At 42.2% G+C, this 17,443-nt stretch overlaps 1 pseudogene; it reads right to left on the reverse strand.

Moving 5' to 3' along the window:
• Positions 1-13,578: 13,578 nt before the first annotated feature.
• Positions 13,579-15,883, reverse strand: LOC114688487 (annotated as a pseudogene).
• Positions 15,884-17,443: the final 1,560 nt, after the last annotated feature.

Genomic DNA, 17,443 nt, shown 5'->3' on the forward strand with positions numbered 1-17,443 from the left:
AGCCAGAAAAAGCAATTAAACAGATGAAAGAAACATTCCAAGATCTGAAAAATGAATTTGAGACAATAAAGAAAACACATGCTGAGGGAATGCTGGAAATAGAAATCCTGACAAAACGAACAGGAACTACAGAAACAAGCATAACCAACCGATTGCAAGAGATGGAACAGAGAATCTCTGACGCTGAAGACACGATAGAGAAAATAGATTCGTCAGTCAAAGAAAACAATAAAGACAAAAAAGTCCTAACACAAAATGTCCAGGGAATTTGGGACACCATGAAAAGACCAAACCTAAGAATAATAGGGATAGAAGAAGGAGAAGAATACCAACTCAAAGGCACAGAAAATATATTCAACAAAATCATAGAAGAAAACTTTCCCAACCTAAAGAAAGAAATACCTATGAAGATACAAGAAGCTTACAGAACACCGAATAGGCTGGATCCAAAAAAAAAAGTCCCCTCGCCACATAATAATCAAAACACTAAACACACAGAATAAAGAAAAATATTAAGAGCTGCAAAGGAAAAGGACCAAGTAACATATAAAGGCAAACCCATCAGAATAACACCAGACTACTCAACAGAGACTATGAAAGCTAGAAGATCATGGACAAACCTCATGCAGACACTAAGAGACCACGGATGCCAACCCAGACTATTATACCCAGCAAAACTCTCAATCACCATAGGCGGAGTAAACAAAATATTCCAGGATAAAACCAGATTTAATCAATACCTGTCCACAAACCCAGCCCTACAGAAAGCACTAGAAGGGAAAATTCAACCCAAAGAAGCTAAACACATCCATGAAAAATCAAGCAATAGATAATCCTACACCAACATACACCACAGAAGAACAACACAACACAACCAAAAAAATAACAGGAATTAACAATCACTGGTCATTAATATCCATCAATATCAATGGTCTCAACTCACCTATAAAAAGACACAGGCTAACAGAATGGATAAGAAAACAGGACCCATCCATATGCTGCATACAAGAAACACACCTTAACTCAAAAGACAGACACTACCTCCAAGTAAAGGGCTGGGAAAAGTTTTCCAAGCAAATGGACCTAAGAACAAGCTGGTGTAGCTATCCTAATATCTAGTAAAATAGACTTCAAACTAAAATCAATCAAAAGAGACCAGAATGGACATTACATATTCATCACGGGAAAAATCCACCAAGATGAAGTCTCGATTCTAAACATTTATGCTCCAAATACAAAAGCACCCACATTCATAAAAGAAACACTACTAAAGTTTAAAACGCACATCAAACCCACACATTAGTAGTGGGAGATCTTAACACACCACTCTCACCAAAAGATAGATCTACCAGACTGAAACTTAACAAGAAATAAAGGACCTAACAGATGTTATGACGCAAATGGACCTAATAGATATCTACAGAATATTCCATCCTAACACAAAAGAATATACCTTCTTCTCAGCACCCCATGGAACCTTCTCAAAAATTGACCACATGCTTGGACACAAAACAAATCTCAACAGATACAAAAAAATTGGAATAACCTCCTGTATCTTATCAGACCACCATGCCTTAAAGTTAGAACTCAATAACAACAAAAATTATAGAAAACCCACAAACTCATGGAAACTGAATAATGCCCACCTGAAACATCAATGGGTCAAGGAAGAAATAAAGACAGAAATTAAAGAGTTCCTAGAATTCAATGAAATGAAAGTACAACATACCCAAACTTATGGGACACTATGAAAGCAGTGCTAAGAGGAAAATTCATAGCTCTAAATGCACACATGAAGAAGATGGAGCAATCCCATACCAATGAATTAACAGCACAACTGAAAGCTCTAGAACAAAAAGAAACAAACTCACCCAGGAGAAATAGACGCCAGGAAATAATCAAATTGAGGGCTGAAATCAACGAAATAGAAAACAAGAGAACAATACAAAAAATCAATGAAACAAAGAGTTGGTTCTTTGAAAAAATCAACAAGATAGACAAACCACTAGCCAAATTAACCAAAAGGCAAAGAGAGAGCACCCAAATTCACAAAATCAGAAATGAAAAGGGAGACATAACAACAGACAATGAGGAAATCCAGAGAATCATCAGATCATACTTCAAAAACCTGTACTCCACAAAAATGGAAAACCAGGAAGAAATGGACAATTTTCTGGATAAATACCAAATACCAAAATTAAATCAAGACCAGATAAACCATTTAAATAGACCAATAACCCTAAAGAAATAGAAACAGTCATCAAAAGTCTCCCAACTAAAAAAAGCCCAGGACCAGATGGTTTCAGTGCAGAATTCTACCAGACTTTCAAAGTAGAACTAATACCAATCCTCTTCAAAGTGTTCCACACAATAGAAACAGAAGGAACACTACAAACTCTTTTTATGAGGCTACAATTACCCTGATACCCAAACCACACAAAGATGCAACAAAGAAAGAGAACTACAGACCAATCTCCCTCATGAACATTGATGCAAAAATACTCAACAAAATATTGGCAAACCGAATCCAAGAATACATCAAAACAATCATCCATCACGACCAAGTAGGATTCATCCCAGGGATGCAAGGATGGTTCAACATACGGAAATCAGTCAATGTAATACACCATATAAACAAACTGAAAGAAAAAAACCACATGATCATCTCCCTAGATGCTGAAAAAGCCTTTGACAAAATCCAACACCCCTTCATGATAAAGGTCTTAAAAGAATAGGAATACAAGGAACATTTCTAAACATAATAAAAGCAATTTATAGCAAGCCAACAGCAAACATCAAATTAAATGGAGAGAAACTCAAAGCGATACCACTAAATTCAGGAACAAGACAAGGCTGTCCACTCTCCCCATATTTATTCAATATAGTACTAGAAGTTCTAGCTAGAGCAATAAGACAACAAAAGGAGATCAAAGGGATACAAATTGGCAAGGAAGAAGTCAAACTTTCACTATTTGCAGATGATATGATAGTATACATAAGTGACCCCAAAAACTCTACCAGGGAACTTCTACAGCTGATAAACTCCTTCAGTAAAGTGGCAGGATACAAGATCAACTCAAAAAAATCAGTAGCCCTCCTATACACAAATGATAAAAGGGCTGAGAAAGAAGTCAGAGAAACATCACCCTTTACAATAGCCACAAATAATATAAAATACCTTGGGATAACACTAACTAAACAAGTGAAAGACCTTTTTGATAAGAACTTTAAATCTCTAAAGAAAGAAATTGAAGAAGATATCAGAAAATGGAAGGATCTCCCATGCTCATGGATAGGTAGGATTAACATAGTAAAAATGGCAATCTTACCAAAAGCAATCTACAGATTCAATGCAATCCCCATCAAAATCCAACACAATTCTTCACAGACTTGGAAAGAAAAATACTCAACTTTATATGGAAAAACAAAAGACCCAGGATAGCTAAAAGAATCCTATACGATAAAGCAACCCTTGGAGGCATCACCATCCCGGACCTCAAACTCTACTATAGAGCTATAGTAATAAAAACAGCTTGGTACTGGTATAAAAACCGACACACGGACCAATGGAATCGAATTGAAGACCCTGACATTAATCCATGCACATATGAACACCTGGTTTTTGACAAAGGAGCCAAAACTATACAATGGAACAAAGAAAGTATCTTCAACAAATGGTGCTGGCATAACTGGATGTCAATATGTAAAAGATTACAAATAGATCCATATCTTTCACCATGCACAAAACTCAAGTCCAAGTGGATCAAAGACCTAAACATAAATCCAGTTACACTAAACTTAATAGAAAAGAAAATAGGAAGCACTCTTGAACGTATTGGCACTGGAGACCATTTCCTAAATAAAACACCGACAGCACAGACCCTGAGCACAACCATTAATAAATGGACCTCTCAAAACTGAGAAGCTTTTGCAGGGCAAAAGACACAGTCAATAAGACAAAAAGACAGCCAACAGATTGGGAAAAGATCTTCACCAACCCCACATCTGACAGAGGATTGATCTCCACAATATATAAAGAACTCAAGAAAGTAGACATCAAAATACTGAACAGTCCAATTAAAAAATGGGCTAAAGAGCTAAACAGAGAATTCACAAAACAAGAACTACAAATGGCTGAAAGACATTTAAAGAAATGCTCAACATCCTTAATCATCAGAGAAATGCAAATCAAAACGACTCTGAGATACCACCTTACACCTGTTAGAATGGCTAAGATCAAAAACACCAATGACAACCAATGTTGGAGAGGATGTGGAGCAAAGGGAATACTCCTCCACTGTTGGTGGGAATGTAAACTTGTACAACCACTGTGGAAATCAGTATGGCGGTTTCTCAGAAAATTAGGAATCGAACTACCTCAAGACCCAGCCATACCACTCACTCTTGGGCATATACCCAAAGAATGCTGATACATACCATAAAGATACATGCTCAGCTATGTTCATAGCAGCACTATTTGTAATAGCCAGAACCTGGAAACAACCTAGATGCCCATCAACGGAAGAATGGATGGAAAAAATGTGGTACATATACACAATGGAGTACTACTCAGCAGAGAAAAACAATGAAAGCATGAAATTTGCAGGCAAATGGATGGAACTAGAAAAAATCATCCTGAGTGAGGTAACCCAAACCCAGAAAGACAGTTATGGTATGTACTCACTCATTGGTGGATTCTAGATATAAAATGAACAGTCAGACCACAACCCATAGAACCATAAAGGCTATATATATAGCATGGAGGTCCCTAGGACGACTGTGGCTTATAATAAATTTCGGTTCTACTCAATTATTGAAAAAAAATAGCCAAATGAATGGAAACACATGAACTATGAACCAAAGGCTGAGGGGCTCCCAGCTGGATCAGGCCTCTGAATAGGTGAGACAGTTGATTGGCTTGATCAGTTTGGGAGGCATCTAGGCAGTGGGACCAAGTCCTGTGCTCATTGCATGAATTGGCTGTTTGAAACCAGGAACTTATGCAGGGACACTTGGCTTAGTCTGGGAGGAAGGGACTGGACCTCCCTGGACTGAGTCTACCAAGTTGATCACAGTCCTCGGGGGAGGACTTGTCCTGGAAGAGGTGGGAATGGAGGGTGGGCTGGGGGTAAGGGGAGGGCGTGGGAGGGGGGAGAATAGGGGAACCCATGGCTGATATGTAGAACTGAATGGTATTGTAAAATAAAAAATATATATCACAAAAAAAAAAAAAAAGAAGAAGTTAGGAGTGGAAAAATGCAGAGTTCAAGGATAAGAAACCCATGATAGAAGAGGACACTCAGGCACAGACAGAGAGAATGTCCAGACAATACTGGGGTGAGTGATGACCAGAAAGCTCTAGTTTATTAGCAAAGTAAAATAAGAAATTTAAAGAGCAAAATGGGGGAGAAAGTCCTCTGTATTTGTGACATTAGTTGTCTTATTGTATTGGCCGATCCCAGCTTATGACAGCTATCAGAACACAGGCTTTGAACCTAAAATGTCTCATGACAATGGCATGGAGATTCCTTAGTCAGCGGTCCATGGGCTGACGAAAGAAACACCTCTGTTGTCAGAAACAGGGACACCTGGAAAGAATGACTCCAGACTCATATTCAGTATTGAAGGTCTCATACCTTGTAAATACAGGAAACAAAAGCCGGGCAGTGGTGGCTCATGCCTTTAATCCCAGCACTTGGGAGGTAGAGCCCCATGGATATCTGTGTGTTCGAGGCCAGCCTGGACTACAGAGTGAGTTCCAGGAAAGGCACAAAGCTATACAGAGAAATCCTGTCGCAATAATAATAATAATAATAATAATAATAATAATAATAATAATAAAACAGGAAACAAAAACAGATGAGGGTGGTGGTATTCTAATTGTACTGAAATGTGATTTTGATTGTATGTTAATAAATAAAGTTGCCCGGGGGTCAGAGCTATTAGAGCCATAGATAGAGTGTGGCGGTGGTAGTGATGGTGGTGGTGGTGGTGGTGGTGGTGGTGGTGGTGGTGGTGGTGGTGCACACCTTTAATCCCATAGATCTCTGTGTGTTCAGGGATACAGCCAGCATTGGAGACATATGCCTTTAAGACCTGGGGGGCTGTACATACAGACAGTGACGAGGCAGTCACGTGTTTGGGTTTACAACCAATGAGAAGGCAGAACAAAATACTATGAAAAGACGGACAGATAGGATATAGCTCTCTTTTTGGAAAGCTAGGAGCTCACAGGAGGAAGGGTGAGATTTTAGCTCTGGGCTCTGACCTCTCGGCTTTCTCTTTTACGTTGGTTCTGTGTTTCTTATTTAATAAGACGGTTGGTTACATCTACAGATGAGTCTGGGATGCCTACTTCCTCAGGATGGAGGACAACAGGACATACAGCAACAGTCCTCTAGAATCTACAGGGAATACTCTTCAAGTTCAGGAATAGCAGTCTGAAGTAGTGAGTGAGGAACAGACATCTCTAGAAATATCAGCAACTTAGAGAGGGAAATTTTATAAACCAGAACAAGGAAACATCCTGAGTTTCTATAATATGTTTAGGGTTTTTATAGAGGCCCCTCACCCTGTGAGGATTTTCCAGAGCCCTGTTTAAGTCAGTACTAGAATATCTCCATAGTTCTAACAGAAAGAATTATTTAGAGGGCACTGGATATATGGCCTGGTGACTAAAAGCATCGGCCTCCCTTCCAGAAAACCTGAATTCAATTCCAAGTATTCACAATCATCTCACTCCAGACACAGTGTACCAAAGACCTTTTCTGGCCACCCTAGCCACTGAGCATGAACCATGGTGTGCAGAAATACATGCAGAAAGAAATTATCATACACAAAAAAAAAAAAACAAGCTAGGCAGTGGTGGCCCATAACTTTAACCTCAGCTCTCAGGAGGCAGAGGCAAGCATACCTCTAAATTCTAGGCCAGGGCTGCAGGAGGCCAGCTTCAGAGGAAAGGACAGATAAACCACATAGCTGGAGGGAGTCCAGACTGGTCCTTAGCCACTTTATAACTAGGATGCTTCTCTAAGAATTCCCAGTGGGAGTGACAGAGACCCGGTGGGTTGAGTCATGGAAAGATTAACTACTGTGAGAGGAATCTCTAGAGCCCTGCTTCCCCACTCAGACCAGCTCTAGGGCCTGGTATCCTGGGAGCAGTGTCTGGGGACCAGTTGCTTACTGTGATCTCTGTACTGGTCCTGTTCACAACATCCTTCTGAGTCCTAGTCCATGTGCTGATGTAGCTGACAGAATCAAGGAGGGAAAGTAAAATAAAGGGCTATGTACCTCACTGAAGTGTCCATCTCTGGCCCTGATTATGGGATTTCATTGCCTCACTGCTGTGTCAGAGTTTTTTATTGGCCAGCTAAGGGCCCCACACTAAGCCTTGGCTTCCAGGTGATCAGAGATCACAGGGATCTGAGGGAGGATGAAGGAATTTAGGACAGGAGTTGGCTGCTCTGTCAGTGGCCATGCACACCATGTCCAAGGAAGGCCAAGGGTAGAAGCAGCAGGAGCTGAGAAAGATAATGCACTGCTGACATCTCTCTGATGATTTCCAATGCGAAAGTCCCCCCAGGGTCTCCCTATGACACCAGGCTGACCCTCCACAGACCCTCAAGACCCAGACATGCAGCACAATACTCTGTATACCCATGGGGAACATTCTAAAGAAATTCACACCACCCGTGTTATGGCCACCATTTAATATCTCTAAGATTAAGGACCAAAGTGTACTTACCCTTATCATTTTTTGGGTCCTATGTAGATGTGGCCTCCTCTTGTCACATCTGCGTCCATTCAGACATCATTACTTAGTTCTGATCTTACATTGGTGCCATAGCTTGGGTCTGTGGTCAGCGGCAGCTCCCATGCTGTATAGCTATTGTATGGCTGCGGGAAAATAGGCAGCATCAGACGTGCAGGAGGAGGGAGACTTCCTCTACCTAAGTTGTCCCTCCCTGCTGACTCCAAGGGCTGTGAGGTCAGACGTGGCTCAGGTTTCAGCACTTGTTCAGGGGCTTGGTGCTGTGTCCAGGTGTAGAGGGATCTCTAGGACTTGCTGTAGGAAGGTATCCAGGCCTGAGCTGGATAGAATGTCTCACATACATGGAAGAGAAGATCTCCACCACATCAACAAAAAACCTGCCTTTCATTGTCTAGGCTCCACTTTTAGTGGGTCTGCTTCTTAGATTTACTCCTAGGTAATAATGGAGAATCTACCAAGTGCCTGGCCTTGTTCCAGGCCCAGTAATTCATCAAAAGTACAATCATTACCCTGGGACTGGAAGAGTGGCTTTAGTGTTTTAAAATGCTAATTGCTCTTAGAGCTGACATGAGTTCATTCCCAAACATCAAGAAAGTGCTACTCACTGTAGCACGAATCATAAAAGGTCTTATTAATAAAATCAAACCCAGAGCCAGGTATTGGGGTGAACACTGAATGATGAGAGAAACAGAACAAGCCACAGCCACCTCACCTTGCCAGTTCCTCAGCTGATCCTGTTTCTTCAGACTAGAAGCTTCTCAGTCCTCATTCAGAATGAATCTCAGCTGAACTCTTGCTCAAAAGCCTAAAACCTTAACCAGGCTCTAGTTCCTGGGTCCTCATGCCTTAAATACCTTTCTGCTTTCTGCCATCACTTCCTGGGATTAAAAGGCTCTTGTTACCATGCCTGGCTGTTTCCAGTGTGGCCTTGAACCACAGAGATCCAGGCAGATCTCTGCCTCTGGAATGCTAGGATTAAAGGTGTGAGTGCCACCATTGTCTGGCCTCTGTGTCTTTCTAGTGGCTGTTCTGTTCTCTGACCCCAGATAGATTTATTAGAGTGCACAATATTTTGGGGAACACAATACCACCACAACTTACAACCTCCTGGAACTCCAGCTCCATGGGATTTGATGTCCTCCCCTAGATTCCACAGGCACCTCCAATCTATTGGCATGTACTACACACACAAAAACATACACATAAGTAAAAACCAAAACTAAACCATAATCAGGTACCCTCTGTCAAAAACAAGTTTGGGTAGTTGTGAAGTTGTCATACATGCCCAGTGGTGGTTTGTGTTCGTCTGCTTTTCAATTGCTGTGACAAATTTTCATGACAAAAATCAACTCAAGGAAGAGTTTTCTTCATGTGACAAATCCCAGGTCACATTTCATCACTGAGGAAGTTAGAGCAGGAACTAAAGGTAGGAACTTGAAGCTGGAACTGAATCAAAATCATTGGAGGAATGCTGCTTATTGGCTTCTTCAGACTGCATTTTATATAATCCAGGACCAACTATCCTTTGCTGCATCAACAGTGTGTTAGACCTTCCTACATGAATCAGTAATCAAGAAAATGCCCTACAGACTTGCCTACAGGCAATCTGGTGAAACCATTTTATCAATTGAGTTTCCTCCTACCAGGTATTTCCAGCTTGGGTCAAAAAAACAAAATTAAATTAAAGTGGTGGCATGGTTTGAATGATAAAATCCCCTATAGGCTCGATTGTTTGCTCACTTCTTCTCAACTGATGGTGCTCTTGGGAGAACTTATGAAACTTCCTGATCTGGAGCCTAGCTGGAGAAATCCTTCATGTTCTGAAAATCTTTTCTCATAGCTCATAGCTCAGCTTCACAGTAAGGCTATGCTAAGCACCCTAATAAAACAGTCACCTGACCTGTCCCACACTCATACTGTGGATCACCTATCACCTATCACTTGCCTCCTCCTATAAAAACACTGTCCTTTGTGACTCTGCAGAGAGTCTTCTCTCCTTGTTCCACACAACACATAAACTCAAGATTGGTTTCCAGTCTGAGACTGTTTGTAGTTCTCTGATGGTTTCTACATGGAAACATTTCCTATTTTTAAGTCATAAACCTCAACAAATGTCAGTTAGATTTATGATCAATGCAGAGCCCAGTTTTCCTCTGGGGGTAAAGGGAGAGTGCAGTTGAGTTAAGGCAGAAATGCAGATTATGGGATGGTGAACACCAGCCAGTTTGAGCCCTGGATCTTCTGTGCAGAGGCTCTTTCCATCTCTAAGGTGGTTTTGAGTCAAAGACATGGATTCAGGAGTAGCAGTTGAGGGTGTTGGATGCAGGGATTCCCATTTGCTCTGTAAGTGGAGTCTGAGTCAGCAATGGTCTCTCTTAACTTTATGACCCTGGTCTGGTTTAGGCTGAGGGGCTTCTCTAAGAATTATCAATACAAGAAGGGGATATAAGTTGGGGAATAGAAAAATAAACCCCTGAAAACTAGGAATTACTTCAGCCTGTCTCCTCACTCTAACCCAGATCTTTGACATGGTATCCTCAGAGTAGTGCCTGGAGACACCTTACTCTACCCTGATTAATATTCTGGCCTTGGTCACAGCATTCTTCTAAATCCCAGCTCATGGTACAATATGTCAGCAATTCTAGAGCATTTTGATTTCAATACGTCTCCACACACTTTGACTTTGTGTGGATCTCAAAGATAAACATGCCTTTGTGGATTATATCAGTATATGCTGACCGTCTTAGGAACTGAGATTTTGAGACCCTAACTTCATTGAATATCACATCAAATAACTGCAACCTGGGGACAGAAGTTGTACTTGAGAATCAATGCACATTTTTTCCTATCAGAGGGTCATGCAGGGCTTGGGAATTCTGATTCTCACAATTGTCATTAGGACAGTGATTCCTCAGAGACCTCTCTCCAGTTCTACTAGCAGAACTGAGATCTCAGACACTTTGGGAAATTTCAAGCATGTCCCTAGGAGACCATTGTCTACTCCCCATGCTCAGATCCTTCTGCTTAATTTACTACATCTGAGGCTTTATCCCAGGAGTCACTTACCTGTTTGACGGGCCTGAGTTCCAAGCAGCATCCTAGAGGTCAGGCCTAGATACTTTGTTTATGAAATACCACAGGAAGAGTGAGTCTGTGGGTAGTGTGAGGTGCAGGTTGGACCCTGGTACAAGGTGTATTAGCCAGGATGTTAGGGTAACATGGATGCTGAAAGGGATCAGCAGGATAGAGAAGAGAGAGAGAGATCAACTCTGCCCACATGTAGAAATGAGAGGACTAGGACACTGATACTGAGAATCCAGGATATCAGGAAGCTGAGCTCACATGTCCTCTCTTGGACAGAGGATTGCTGCCATGCCCTGTTGTTGAAGGACTCTGGAGTTTGCTGGGAAATGTGTTCCTTGCCTGAGGCAGGTAGTCTGTTCCACAAACACAACTGCAGGAAGATCTCTATCAATGCTTCAGAAACCTGACTTTCCTGTCCTGTTTCCCTCTTTAGGGGCTCTGCTCCTAGTATTGCTTAACAAAAGTTAGAGAATCTGCCATGTGCATTTCCTCTGGGATCCAGAGAAGCACACAAGAGACAATGCCCAACTGTGCCTTAGGGCCACAAACACACTCTCCCTTGATTAATGGTCTATTGGAACTGGGAGAGAATCTCTGCCCCCCAGGCATTGTAAAAAACATATCTAGACTGTCAATTAACTTTGTTTTACAGAGATTACTACTGATTTCATCTACACCTTTCCTCTTGATCTCTCCTCTCTGACCCCCTCTGTAGACAGGTTTTAACATCGGATTCCATTACTCCATTTTGAAGGGTTTCCAGTTTCATTGAAAGTGATTGAGTGCTCTAAAATTCTATGCGTATGCTTTATGTAACTACTATGACATCCTCTAGAGACTTACGCAGTTCATCCTCAGATATTGCCCAAATTATATATTCCACATATCTTTCTTTACATCAACCTACTTCCTGTCTGAAATTCAAATACTTAGTTGAGATTTCTGTAGAATGGCATTAGCATACAATGCCTTTGTCCATCCCTTATAATATTTACTTTTTTAATTTGTTCATTTATTCATTAGATCTTAATGACTCCTTTGGAGACAGGGTCTCTGCGTATAACCCAGGTTGATCTTGAACTTGCAAATCTCCTTTTGGCAGAGCTCTGCTGCTGGTGTTACTGACATATTACAGCCCCTCGTCTGTCAGAAACCGGGCTTGGACAAATTTGGTGAGAATACCAGGGACATCCAGGCTTGTACAATGACAGAAACACTCCATACTTGTGTCAGTGAATGTTGACTACAGAAGATAATGATACTAGACTCAAACACAGAACTGAGAACAAATATAATTCCAGTAGAATCCGGAATCTAAACATCTCTTGATGGAATATCAGACTCAAGTCTGAACAGGCTGACTGCCAACATAAAAGAACATCAGAGACACTGGACAGACCCTACAAATGCCTGAGATCTTTTGATCACATGTCCTGGTGAACAGGTTTATTGAAAGAACAGAGATTAGGAGCTAGCAAGATGACACAGGTGGGAAGGGATTATGTGAGAGCCCAGGGTGGAAGGATCAACAATTGTGCACACACGGGCCTCACGCGTCTCCACACAGCCTTCAACTGTGACTACAGACAATGGAGTTTGCACAGCACACACAATTCCATAAGGATCTGAGACTTTATTTTCTCTATCAGGTTTGACTCAACTTCAGTACATTAATCAAATGCCTGCTCTGAAAGAAGTTGCACAACAATAAAAATGCTTAATTTCAAGTAAATCGAATGAAGATGCAGCTCAGTGGAAACTAAAGTTCAGGCAGGCATGGAGGTTTGCCAGCCCAGCCTCTGTTGGAGCAGCAATGATGACTGGGGAAGGAATGGTGATCAGTGTGTGGATGGGATTTATTGCTGCTCGGGCAGGACTGAACTCATCACCTGTTCACACTGTCCTCTCAGGACACAGACACATAGTCACAGTCAGATGCAGGAAGAGAAGTCATCAGGTCTTGAAGCCACAGTGGGAAAAGAGAAAACAGAATAAATCCTGTTAGGCTCAGTCCAACTCTCTTATCCTGTAGAAGAAAAGAACAAGGAAGAAAGGTAGATCAGTGTCTTAAATGGTGATATACTGAACAACTCATCACACACTCAAACTCTCCCAATCCCAATAGTGCCCAAGCCCCAAAGTTCTATCCTCTGACCTCTCCCTGTCTCACATCAGGCCCTTTAGGGTATCACATTTTAAAGCTGAAACAGAAGGCTGGACATCCTAGAAACTTACAACCCAGTGGAAAGTGATACAAGACAACGTCAGCGCCTCTGCAGATGGAACTAAATGAGGAGGTATGAGTTGACTGAGAACCTCCATGGACTCCTGTATACACTGCTACTGGTGTCTCAGGGGTGAGCCCCCACTACTACAATGACTGCCAAGACCGAACATAGCTGCCACACCTTTTACACTCAGAATAATCCCTTTTATTAGAGCTCATGGAAGCATCAGGATCTAGAAGGCCTAGTGGAATCTCCTTGTCCTTATCTCAGGGAAGTTTCCAGAACTGGGAATGCAAATCCAGAGAAAGACAAGGAAACATGATAGTAGATTGCACGTGTAGAGAATTATCTGGACTGGTGTGTATCTGTTCTAAGTAGGGACCTTTCCATCTGACCTCTGAGAGCTGAGGATCAGGTCTCTGCCACCTCTGTCACTGTAGTGATAAATTGTTAATTATTTTCTTTACGAGTCACAATGGACTTAATGTCAGCATATCAACCAAACACAGAATAAGCAACTGCATGGATGAAGTGTTTCTCACACGCGACAGGGCACGCTCTCAGCTGGACTTGATATTCATATGGAAACATCAACTCAGACCCTGTCCTTTCCTTACCTTTAGTCCTCCTCTTCCATTTCAGAAAAGTCACCATGGCTCCTATAAACACAGCTCCAAGAACCAGGCCAGTAACAATTGTCATGATTGGGGACAGAGGACTGAGGAGGCTCTGACAGAAGAATGGAACAGTGAGGACTCTGACCTCCAGCTAACGGGAATGACCTTGCTCCATTTCTCCCAAATACTCCCAATCTCTCTGTGGTAGACTCTGTGTTCACACCCACTCCTTACCCCATCTTAGGGTGATGGGCTCAGGCAGCCCTTCATGATTCACATGACATGTGTATCTCTGCTCTTCTCCAGAAGGCACCACCACAGCTGCCCACTTCTGGAAGGTTCCATCCCCTGCAGGCCTGGTCTCTATCACCTCCATATCCAAGTCTGGTTGCCCGCATCCCTCTGCCAGGTCAGGGTGATTTCAGCAGGGTAGAAGTTCATGGCCCAGAACCTTGGAGTGATTCTCTCATCAGCTCTGACCTTAAGGATCACATGTATTTTCAGGGTGTCTGAAGGGAAAAAGATGGGAAAACTCAGGTATTTACCATTCTTCATGAAGATACATCTATGTGTATGTACCTTGTTTTGAATGAATGGGACAGTTGACTAGATGGGGAAATGCTGACCCCACACATCAACCTAATCTCAGGATAAGGATAGAGTAATCTATTCCTTGGAAAGTTTCAGAATCACCATGAGCCAGCACAGTGCAGGCTCTGGATCTCCCCCTAGAAATATGAACTTCTGGTTCTGACTAGATGGTGACTCAGCAACACTGGGCTCAGACCTCCCAAGTACATGGACAACAACCAGGCATGGCAGAGATCATGGTTCACAAGGCAAATGGAAGGGAAATGTGGCATAAGTAACAGACTGAACTAACCTGAGAGAAGGCTTAGCCCTCTGGAGAGCACCTCTCTCTTGTTGAATTAGGAAACCCATGACACTCTTTCCCCTTGGATGCAAGACAAAGTTAGTATTCCAGTTCTCCCTGCTGAGGAAGAATCCTCAGGGAACAGGGGCTCCAGTCTCAGAGCAGATGTGGCAGTTTCTTTCCTTACCTGTTCTCAGCAAAATCTCCTTCCCATATTCCAGGTGAGAGAGGAGCATCTCACACAATTAATCTCCAAGGCAATCTTAAAAGATTTTGCAAATCCTGACTTCTCCCACTCTTGCCTCAGGATCTCAGCTGCCTTGCCAACTGCAGTCCAAGTGCTCAGGTTCTCATTCAGCACAAGGTAATCAATCACAGCCGTTGAAGATTAATTCAAATTGTCCATGACTGAAGTTCCCTCCAGGCATTACATCACAGGCCATTAGGATCTTGATTGTGTGATATCCTACCAAGCCCCTACTGTCAGCCACCCTCACAGCGCCAGGTCCCTTGAGGCCCTCCAGTGACCCAATCCCTCCCACTTGACCTATGTAAATGGCCATATTTGAGCTTAAATTGTGCAGAAAACCAGATCAGCGTCCCCAGGCTCTTTGTAGTCTAGTTTATGTGGGTCACATTTTGCTGCAGTAAATCTTATTATATGGGCAACCAGAGCAAACACTTTGGGAGCTTGAAATTTGGAATTTCTGATTTGGGTTCACTCACCCATTTGACTTAGATTATAGATGTGAAGCATTTTCTTCAGTGTGTCCTTGGAGAAGTCCATAAGTCTTAGATGTCCCGTGTCTCCACTTCCAGTACTCGGGCTCCTGCTGATCCACCCATGGTGCACAGTGCATCAGTCTTGGAGGCTCTTGTCTGTGATTGAATCTCTCAATCTGAATGTCATCTAAGTAGACAGCACAGATGAATTGGGGCTCCAGGAGGTCAGGACAGGTAAGGAGAGTTTGCAAATATCTCAGAGGGTGTGAACCTAGGTGCGGTGACCTTTAGATCTAGACCTCCCACCTAGTACCCTATGCTGCTCCCCACATTCCTCCCAGGAGAACAGGGGACAGGGAACAAGGAAGAGATGATAGGATATAAAATGAATAAGAGTCCAGAAGGTCCTGGGTGTGCTAGGGGAGAGACAGATTTTCCTGTCCTGTAGCCCCAGGGGTGGAGTCCTTTTGTCTCCCAGATTAGGTCCTTTCCCTCCTGACACCCACACTCACCCTCTGGGTGCCGCAGTCAGGGTCAGGTAGGCCAAGAGCAGCAGGAGGAGAGTCTCAGGAGCAAAGGTCTTCATCCTGCTTGAAGAGTGAACATTGAGTCTCTGCTAGTGTGTGTTCAGTTTATAATCGTGATATGGATGAGGCTGATTAGCTTCTCTAAGAATCCCCAATGGTAGTGATAGAGAGCATTGTGACTAGGTCATGGAAAGATGAACTCCTGGAGGAGGAATCTCCTGGGCCCTGCTTTCCTGGCTCAGATCCAGATATGGGACCTGTGATCCTAGGAGCAGTGTATGGGGACAAGTTGCTTGCCCTGGTCAGTGTCCACCTCATCCTGGTCAAAATATCCTTCTGAGTACAGCCCAGAGACCATTGTGTCAGCATTTCTCACACTGAGATGTCAGGATGTCTAGAGTCTTAGAAATTGATGGCCCTCAAAGGTACTTTTGCTTGTGTGGATTATATCAGTCCACATTCACTACATTAGGAACTGAGAATTTTAAAACATTTGCTTCATTGAACATTAATGACAAAGTGCATGTAAGTATAATGTTTACAGAAAGGAACGACTGTTTTCCAAAATGCAATGATAGGCTGAAACTAATAGATATTTACATGTCTGCCTGTCCTTATCCTCAGCTTTCCCACTAGATACATCTTGAAATCTGATTCTCCTTTATAGCATTCTAGTTTTTATATGCAGTGCAGGAAATGCATCTTCACAAAAATGTACAAGGAAAATATTTTTAAGATTGATTTTAATTTTTTGTATTTTAATTGTTTATCTATATGTGAATGTTGGGGGTAAAAGTTGTTTGTGGAGGCCAGAAGAGGGTGTTGGACCTGGAGTGAGATGCACAGCACATTGTGAGCTTCCAGACTTGTGGGACTCCAAGTCTTGTCCTCTACACAGTTTAGCTATCTCTCCAGCCTCAGGGAAATTATTTTTAAACATGTTCAGATCATTTTACCTTTTTTGAGGCTGGCCTGGAACTCACAGACATCCACATGATTCTGTCCCCTAAGTACTGAGATTGAGACACAGATCACAACATTAGTTTATTGGAGGTTTTTACCTTTTAGACTTCCCTAGTTTGAAGCAGGTGCTACCTACATTCTGGAATGTAAAACATCTTTGAATCCTTCATAGTTTGCTGCAGCCAAATCTATAAGAGAATTCTGCTTATTGAGTGCATGTCATATTATTAAAATTTACTTTAAAAAAATGAAATATTGAGTTCATCAGTCTCTCAGTGTTCATACACTTAAATAACTTTTATCAAATCTCAGTTCTTAACATTATCACAAATTTCTCCAAAAACTTGTGTGTGCATCTGAAGTGGTTAAGTATATGGTGAGGGAGTCAACTGCTATTAAAGAGACAATGTTCTCCTGAGAGCTTAGAATCTGTCACTGCTGTAGCGGGCTGCAAAAGGGCTGGGAGGGAAAATAATTGATTCACATTTTATATTATAGTTGAAAAATGAAGATGTCTGAAGTATATTGCAGAAACCCTACTGGTTGGGCAGGGAGTAGATGTCTACTTTGTGTGTGGCATTGACTTCAGGGTCTCAGCATTGGACAAGTGTTGTTCTGTTAGGGACTTCCTTTTTGTGACATTTCCTGACATGCCA

Source organism: Peromyscus leucopus, chromosome 16_21, assembly GCF_004664715.2.
Source record: "Peromyscus leucopus breed LL Stock chromosome 16_21, UCI_PerLeu_2.1, whole genome shotgun sequence".
Lineage (NCBI taxonomy): Eukaryota > Metazoa > Chordata > Mammalia > Rodentia > Cricetidae > Peromyscus > Peromyscus leucopus.